Source organism: Belonocnema kinseyi, chromosome 8, assembly GCF_010883055.1.
Source record: "Belonocnema kinseyi isolate 2016_QV_RU_SX_M_011 chromosome 8, B_treatae_v1, whole genome shotgun sequence".
NCBI classification, from domain to species: domain Eukaryota; kingdom Metazoa; phylum Arthropoda; class Insecta; order Hymenoptera; family Cynipidae; genus Belonocnema; species Belonocnema kinseyi.
Window position 1 is genome coordinate 136,441,105 of NC_046664.1, and position 9,999 is coordinate 136,451,103.

At 33.4% G+C, this 9,999-nt stretch overlaps 1 protein-coding gene across 4 annotated transcripts in view; it reads right to left on the bottom strand.

Annotated features, from left to right (window-relative positions):
- The window catches only part of LOC117177628, a 164,459-nt gene extending 155,207 nt beyond the window's left edge, over nucleotides 1-9,252 (bottom strand). The window contains exon 1 of one of the 4 annotated variants that reach the window (XM_033368413.1): nucleotides 8,955-9,249. The gene's annotated coding sequence lies outside the window, so the exon portion shown is untranslated. Of the gene's footprint in view, nucleotides 1-8,954 lie in introns of all 4 variants that reach the window. The other 3 variants (XM_033368414.1, XM_033368416.1, XM_033368415.1) reach the window with 3 other exon arrangements.
- Nucleotides 9,253-9,999: the final 747 nt, after the last annotated feature.

Here is a 9,999-nt window from a genome sequence, read left to right on the forward strand (position 1 = left end):
CATAAATGGCTGAAGTTTTGATAGTTGTCATTTGAAGGATCAAGCTCGACGAAAATGGTTCACATTAGTGAATACTAATGCCATCTCTTAGAATTTTCAGGTGCTTATCAGACTGCCTAGTATATGCTTAATGATTAGTAGAGTAAAGCTATTACAGGTAGTTTTTATGAACAAGAACTGGGTAGAGTTAAAAATCCATTTATCTTGTGGAAAAAGTACTGAAAAACGTGGAAGTACGCTGTTTGTAAAATGGTTAGGTTTTGACGACACTCACAATAGATGGATAGATAAGTCTAGTTTATAAATATCTTTGTATTAATATTAAGTTTTTTCTGAATAAAATTTATTTTTGTCAAACATATCTTTTCACTTAAATATCTAGCTACCCTTAATCTAGTAGATAACACAAAAAGTCACACTTGGTTTAAATTATATTTTTATTATAATTTTCTTACTAATAACATACATGAACGTACTATTCACACATCTGAGTCCTGGTAATTTCTCAATCACTTATTCACACACATTCTGATTATAAAAAGTAATCATTTCAAGTAACAGATTTTCAAATCAAATGAGATTAGTAAATATAAGTTTTTTCCTTGCCTTACTCTTCAAACTTACATAATTTTTTGGTTTATATAAGACTTGACACTTTTCACACAAGGTAATTTCATATTACGCCAAATACCTATAGCAATTGTTTCAATTATGACATTTTTTTGTTGAAATGGCATAACACTCTGTTCCAGAAGATACTGTTCAATATAAACACATAATTCCTTGAGAACAATAAACGTTGTTTCTTGCCGTACAAATGGGTAATATTTTTTCGTTTCTTGAATTTGCTCTAAAACCACTATATAATTTCCAAAAGATGCAGTGATGTGTATATGGAAATTTTCACAGTCGATTCATTGTTGTTTCTCTTGGCCATCAAAGAACAGTGTCACATACGATCATTTTTTTTGTGAATGACGAATTCAGATTGTATATAGTTGCTTTTAGCATTTGATTTCGAGGTGTATAAGTCATGATGTACTTGATCTCATGAAGGTTTTCACACAATGAGTGATAATTTTTTTAAATTGCACACTATATATTTTTCTTCCCAATAAATTCAATGGAATTGAAACGTCCACCCAAATGTGCCATTTCGCAGGCCTTCTTAATTTGCACAAACAGGTTCTTACTGGCCTCCTGTTATAGACGCTTACCCCCTCTAGCAAATTTCTATAAACTTCTGCGTAGCATTTGGCTATTATGATGCAATAATTAACATGAGAGTTAAAATAGGTTTTTAAACGTTTACTTAATTTAGCTCACGTCACATATGTTTAGTGTACAAGAGAGCTTTCTCGACTTGATAAGTGGGGGTAAATATTTTTGAGGGTACATGTAAAAAATTCGTGAAGCGACTGACCTAGGAAGCTTCTAGAAGCAATTTTAGAGTTATTTGTTTTAGCGCGCAAGAGGTTTTTTTAGAATTGATCAATGTATGGTTTGAAATGAGTCTTTCAGGATGACAAAGTGAAATATGTTTTATGCTATTTCCGAGAAGCTTCGAATACGCTGACCCTCACTTAATACTGCGACATCAGATATCATATCCTGTTCCATATTTTTGGGTGAAAAAATTTCCATTTACGGATTTAAGTATTGATTTTCAACATCGATAGTGAGAATCGGCTACAGCACTGTGATTCGTATGTCAGCACAAGGAGCGAAACAATCTCACAGCCTTCTACATTATAGTCGCAAGTTTGCTAATCGTACGGAAAAAATGGTCCAGAAACCCCCCTACCTACCGCAGTTTTGTTGTTGTATAAAAAAAGCTTAAAAAATCGCTGCTTCGTAATAATATGATCTGGTGATCTACATCTTAGACAAAAGAATCCGGTGACTATATTTATGAGAATCGAAATTTGATAACTGAACGTTTTTAAACTACAGTAACCTCCACTTATCGCAACTTCTCCTACTTGCTTTGATCCCACTACCGACCTTTAAAAAAATGTTGACATTCAATGTAACCTATTCAATAAAGTAACTTCAATTTACGAATTGATATCTATTGTAAATAAATACAAATTCAATCCAAATTGTTTTATGTGGAAAAACTTACATGTCTATCAAGTCCAAAGTTCTCAAATTTTTTATTTTTTTTCTGAATAAAGATTGTAATCAACCATGAATATTTTAGGTTTGGCATGGAAATTTAACATAATAACCTCGTAATGTTCTCTGCTACTTGTTTCCTCAACTGCCAAATTTTTACATTAACCAATCAAATATGAGGTTAAAGCGCAAGGGGAGAAAGATTTTTGATGGGGTTGGGGAACTCACTTAACGCGAATTCCAATCCCACAACACTTTCGCGATAAGTGTGAGGGTACTGTATTTGTCATTATTATTCCGAACCCATATCTTTGTAGGACAATATTTGTTAATTATGTTACTTCGCAAAAAAAAACAACAATTAATATATGTACCAAAAGAACTTGGACCTTAAAAAGCAACGAGTAGCGTCACCATTAATTCAAATTTTATGATTAATTAAACAATTGTATACAAAAAATTACTTATAAATTGTTAGTAAGCTTAGATTCACGCTATATTCTAGAATAAAATGTTGATGAAGACCCACATCTGGATCGAAACGTCTGTTTGACTTGTAAAAAAATCCAGCATTCCTTATTTCTCGATCCTAAAGCCAATCACAATATCAACTGCGAAGAATCAAATAATTTAAAGGATCAATATAATCCCCCACATTCATTACTTTAATTATGTTTGGGGGTTGTTTACGCCCATGGCATTTTTAAATGAAATGGAAAAAATAGTATTTTTCATCACTCATGGTGAAAACATTTTTCAAATTGTTTTCGTTTGAAAATATAAAATTCTTCTATGAGAACCAATTAATTACTCACTTTTTATCCCTATATTCGAGGGGATGGTTCACTCTCTTAAAGTGGTTTTCCGCCGATAAAAAAAATACGAGTAGCTTAGTTTTCGGTCTTCTACAATGTAAATCACGTTCATCAAAATCGGCGACGTACACCTGCGATACCTTACTTCTAAGTGATTTTTTACAATAAGTATGTTTAATCGTTTTTATTATTCATAACCTTGAAATCTTATTTTTTCATTATTTGTAATTTTGTGATTACAAATTGCCGTTTGTAATATATCGCAGGTATATCGTAAACTGTCCTCAATTCAAAAGATATTCACATTTTTTTATTCAAGCTTTTTTTTAATAATCTAAAAGAGCAGTCATGTATTGGAATTTCATTGAAATGATCAAAATCAAAACAAAGCTCGTGGAAACCATAATGGAAACGTACCATGGCTTCCTGCGATCTTATGTACTGCGCATATGGGAAGAAGGCGACGCTGATTCGATCTTATTCCCGCATTCAATTCCAATCTAATTAAATATGTATGTCAAGGGTTTACTGAGAATGATGTTTTTTCGAGTACTTATAAATATCGTCATTTATTAGATGCGCAATTAAGTTACCGCTGTTTGTCAATAGATGACTCCAGAAATAAGTTCTGGTCGATTTCGACATATTCAAAATGTCATGAACCAAACTTAGACATATGGTAAACAAACCATTTTGACACATTAGTGATTTTGCTTTGGGGTCATATACTTTTGGTTGTGTGGAAATGTCTAATTTTGTGTCAAATAATCGTCATTTGTGGGAAGTGTTGATGCGTGAATATTCGGCCGAGCCGACGACGTAAAAGCATGACGGGGCAGTCCCCAGGACTTTCTTTTTTATGGGTTTCTGTAATGAATCCATATTACATTACCTGTCACGGTGCGATGAAGAAACCCCTTCATTTTTTTCCGCTGAAGCAGTTGTTGACGAAAAAACGACGCTCAAATGGCACAAATCATAAGGAACCTAAGTTCCTTGTTTTTTAATTATTCCCGACGCACGTAATCGCTTGGAAATGGTTTGGCGGGTAGCTTCTAATGCGGAAACAAGCTCTTCTTGCGTTTTACACTGATCCTTATTGAACATGTCTCCAATTCAGCAAATACCGCAAATAGCGATTATTTGGCACAAAATCATACATTTTTATACCAAAAGTATATGATGCCAAAAACAAAATCACTAATGTGTCAAAACGGTTTGTTTACCACATGTCTAAGCTTGATTCATGACGCTTTGAATATGTCAAAATCGACCAGCAACTTAGTAGAGTAGACTCCAGCACTTTAGTGCTAGAGTCATCTATTGACAAACAGCGGGAACTTAGTTGCGCACCTAATAATTTTGTTACAAGAAGAAAAAAATACTAAAGTACGCTCGAAAAAATTCCCTGGCTTAAAAAAAATTCCCTGACATATCAAGGTTATTCCAGATATCAAAAAATTTCCTCACAATTCCAGGTTTTCCAGGATGGATTGACACCCTTTCGACTTAATACGAAGGAAATTAGGAAGAAATTCAGGAAATCCAGAACTTCAAGGGACCAAAAATAATGTAACAATCAAGTTGTGCGAATCGTAAGAAATGGCATTTTATAATTAAGGCGTTTAGACACTTTTTTGTTTTCAATAAAGGATGAATCTGTCCTTTTGTAAAATCTATAAAAGACCAGTCTGTGTTTTATATCTTTTCATTTTCAAATCTTTCGTTCTGTGGAAATTTTAAATACCATTTCATTGGCTGCAAACAAGGTTAGTTCCGAGAGGTTAGTTACTATGTTTATTTGTAAGACCAAAGTTTTCGTCCAAAAATATTGTGTAGTTTGGAATTAACGCTCGGGTGAATTGTAACACACATAACCTCAAAATATACACGCACGTTGTTAGCAATATCAAAAAATGTTTGATAAAAAAACAAAAAAAAAGTGTGCGGGGACGTCCGTTAGCATGTTCGCTATCATTTCTCAGATTTTGAAGGCAAAATATTTCTTATCCTAGGAAAAAAGCCGGGGGAATCTAACACTGAAAAAAATCGATAATATTTCCTAAGCGCTATGCAAATTAATCACATTTTGCTAAATTAAAACTTTTTTTGAATTAACCTACAAAAAAATGGTGTGGTGACGTCCGTTAGCTTTTCGCTATCATTTCCCACATTTTTAAGACAAAATATTTATTATTCTAGAAAAAAAAAGCCGGGGAAACCTCAAACTGGTAAAATCGACAATTTTCTAAGCATCACATGCCCTTAACGACCAATCCATTGTTAACAGCGATAGATTGGAAAATGAAAAACATACAACGACAAACTGGCCTTTTCTCGATTTTACAAAAGAACAGATTCCTCTGACAAAACAACAGCCCGATTAAAAAATAGAAAATATTCCTAAGTCTCAAATTTAAACAATGTTTCCAAATCATATCCCATTTACAAAACACGAGCCGGATCCCTTACACCGAACAAAAAACGCTCAAACACCTTAAATATAAAATGCAATTCTTTTACGATTTGTAAAAAAAAATGCTGGACGAATAACCTGCCCTCATATATACTAGGTAAACAAAGCTTGAATGCTTGCGCGCCGGGGCGGACTATGCCTCCGACAAACATAATTTATTCCTGCTCAATTATGCAACAAACAATACAATTTCGGGGTACTTTTTCTCAAAGGCCCAGGTGGCTCTTTGACTCCCCCCCCCCCCAGCTTCAGCGCACATGTATTTTCATTGTTATGGCCGGAATATCGGTCGGAGTTTGCAGTAGGTCGTGTGAGCAGAAGGTACTGCTTCGTCGTATTTGCTGGAGGCAGTAGAAATTTTAATGCTCGACCCATTTCTAGATATTACACACATTATTTGCGTCTTGTAGGTTTACATCTGACAAAAAGTGAACAAAATCATTTTTCAAATCTATTAATATCTTCTGTTCTCTTATTTTTTGAATTTGAAAATTAAAAAAAGCTTCCTATTGGTTCTAAAGTTCTGGCAAATTTGATGTGTTTAAATTTTTTGCTCGTGAACAATAATTAAAAATACTAGAATAATGTTTTTCCAAATTTAGAAATGTTTAATTTATGCAACAATATGTTTTTTATATTGAGTTAAATCTACACCTTTTTTGGAAAAAGTTGAATATGTTGAATCTGAAATATCTTAGGCTTCAATGAAAAAAACATTTAATTATTTTGCTTTCATGAAAAGATTTTTTCTGATGTTCACAACGTTTTGTCAAATATGTGCACATACATGACACATACATACAGAGTTTATTCTGTTAAATCACGCGTTTTCTAAATATAAGCTGTGATGTTGGTATATTTAACCCTCAAACGATACACTGGTGCGAATTCGCACGGGAAATTTGCTCATTTTGTTGGCATTTACGCAGGCACAGCAGCAGCGGTTTATTCCCATTATACTAAATATGCGTAATAGATTCTAGATGTTTATTATATGTTCAATATTTAATATTAACAATGCAAAAAAAAACAATTCTCACCAATGTACCGTTTACGTATGCTGGGTTAAAGTATACCGTTTGAGGGTTAAAAACGTAAGTATCTCGACACCTCCATTTAATATAAGCCTGTATGCTGACATATGAGACTATATGTAATACGTGCCGAGTATGAATCTACCTGCATTTTAGAAACTTTTGAGGAGAGCTGATTCAAGTTCGAAGTAATAAAAAAAAAGTCACATGTACATTCTAAAATAAATAAAACAGTTTCAAGTGTTTAACTTTTAAAATATTTTAGACAATAATAAAAACGTAATAATAAGCAGTGACTTATTTCTCACTATACTAATCATTTTGATAATAATAAAATAAAAATTAAATCTGATCATAACTAAGATTTTATGATAATCACAAAATAATCGAACAAATTCGAAGATCGTGAAAATATAACCTCTAAGCTCCCCAGGGTGCAGACGACATACTATCTTCACATACACGGTTGCCAAAACCGTATTAAAAAACGACATTTCTAATTCATACGAATATTCTAATTTTTTCTCTAAGTTGTATATTTTTCTAAATTTTTCGACCTTGTTTCAGAATACACATAGACCTATAATGCACGTAAATTAACTTAAAAGACACATTTATATTTTCGTTTTTGCTCCCTTATTATATCGTAGATTTATCAAAATCGCAAAAAAATGCACTCATACTCGGCACATATTGCATAGTCTCATACAAGGCGCTGTCAGTCATATTGAATGGAGGCGTCGGTTTTAAGAGATGGGTCTAAAAATAAAAGAGATACCACACTAAACTAGGACAGTACCCTAGTTTGAATATGATGATATTACTTTTTAATCAGACCCAGTCTCATTTTCTGAAACCCTACGTAAACCGTTCGGCACTTTTCTAAAAAATATGGTATTTTGCACATTTTAACTCCTGAATGGTCTAATTTTTAATCATTCAAGGCCAAAAATTTGTATGGTACATTAGAAAGGCACATTATAACATTTCAAACCCACGGCACTTTCGGGGAAAAATTGAAATTGGAACATTGCAATAATTTAAAAATTGTATTGAAACAGTCATCAGGTGTATTATATCATCATATGTGACAAATTGCAAGATGTACCAAGTGCAAGATTAATTTTAACATGGTTTGAGTTAGTTTTCAGGTGCAAAAATGTATAGGATTGCAAAGTGAATGCACTTGACTTCACCTGACTGCAAGGTGAATTCAGTTGATATCAGGTAATTAAAGAGTGATTGCCGGTTATTGTAACTGACTACGGGTGATTACAAGTGATTTTGCTGTGATTTCGAGAGACTGCGAGGTGATTGCAAGAATAATTGACCACACCAAAATTGAACTTATTAATATTTTTATTAAATTTCAATATTTTTCTATATACCCACAATAATGTATATGTGAATATTATAAATGGTATTAATTTCTCGGCGGAACCCATTTACGCCTTATGATAGTCCTATAGCCCTATGCAATTTTACGCAGAAAATGCTACCTAAAATTTGGCTTCTGATTTTATAGGGTTGGTATGTATAACAATAGCCAATATGACCCCTTAAAGAATTTAATTTTCAAAAAAAAAGTAACTTTGAAATATGAATTCCCTACCAAAAATAGTATAATTGAATGTTCTCTTACATAAATTAGTTTTTCACAAAATAAAAAGTAATTTTTAATCAAATAATTGAATCCTCGATGAAAAAGACAAACTTTTAAACAAAAAATTAAATTGTCAACAAAAAAGTGTAGGTTTTACTTTTATATTTTTTTTGTAATAGTTGTTAAAATAACAAATAAAAATGCTTTTGAACTCAAAAGAAAGGAATACATTCATCACTGAGGGAGAATTTGGTAAATTACTTGATACGCATGTTGAAAAGTTTGCTAAATTGATAAATAAAAATTGAGGTCTTAAAATGCAAAGTGCCATATTTAAAGAATAAGATTATCATCAAAGTAAGTTACTCATCCTGTGGTGCCTAGATTCAATCTTTGATAGCGATAAATCATCGCCTTTTGATATGGTGAACCTCAAAAAAAAATTTTCATAAGCGGGGACTGGTTCGGTCACGTGGTCACCGAATAGCATGCCCTTAATGATAAAAACTCGTAAAAGTAAAATTTCAGTTCGAATTTTCTGACCGATATGAGCCTTTTTCATAGAGCGCCTGAAAGACGGCACCTGAAGCCACTTTTCTTAATCTCATGCCAACCCTGTCAGCTCAGAAATTCATGTTAGGTAGCAATAAATGACAATAAATTAAACATCACTCAATAAAATCATTTCGATTCCCTGACAAGCATTTGCTGAAAAAAATTAGTAAGTTAAAGGAATATTGCCCCTATTCACCTCGCTAGCGGGCTAAATAGCGACATCGTATTATCTTTCACTAATCTTAAGCTCATCTCAGATTCATTTTCATCGCTGCCGTTCGTTCTTTAAATTTAATTGGTAAATAAAGGATCATTACAAAGAAGAGTGTGAAAAAGAGGATTATATTACTGACCGCAACCTTCAGAAGTCATTGACGACTTATCATAAAGATGACATTCTTAACCTGTTGGATGCTGCACTGGTCGGCCGAAACCAGCTTTGGAATTTTGGTAACTTCACCTCGAACACTTTTCTTCCTGTACTACGCAAAAGCTTTATGATATTGCTTATACTGTGGAGACGTTCACGGAAATACAATATCATCGCGTCCAATACACATTTTATGAATAACCCATGCTTCGTTGGATCATGGTATCCGCGAAACACAGCAAAATGCAAGATGTTACGAAAAGCAGCATTCAACCTGTTGCAGGCTCGGTCAGTGCTCCCAATTTTTGTATATTTTCGTATTGCGCATGCGTTCCGTCAATAGCTGGATTTGCTAGTGAGCACGATCATTTAAAGTGTTCAAAATTACATGCAAATTAATTTCAACATATAATACTTCTAAAATTATGGGAACTATTTCTCTCATCACAAAATAGACTTATAAAGTGAAACGTAAAATAATTATATGATTTTCACTCCTTAAAAATAAATAATCGATTTTAAATTTAAAAAGGATTATCATTTTTATTACAATTATGAATTCGAAACCATTATTAATATCTGTATACATTTCAGAATTATTTTTTTCTTGTTTAATAATTATGAACGAAAACAAAAAATTTTATTTTAGGTTACCTTTTCACTGAGGCCTATTCTGAATTAGGGACCCTATATTAAGGAACGCGCCAATCGGGCAGCTGACTGCGGATTGGTCGAGCGAGAAGAGAGACACTTCCGCTCCAAATCAAGATACTATACCAAAATTTACTACAGCTTCGGACTTCGATATGCGCATTGTGCTTGCAAAGATATTATAAACGTAGATGCGGTGCGGGCTTAGTTGCCCGCCATAAATATAGACGGGGTGTCCGGCGAAAAAAGTCACTTCCCCTCTACCCACCGCTCCACGTAGAAAGCACCCATCGATATAGTTTGCCAAGAGCCACTTGGAGCGCTGTAAGCAACTCTCGGCACACCTTCGAGGCGCACTGATGGTAAACTTAGCTTGG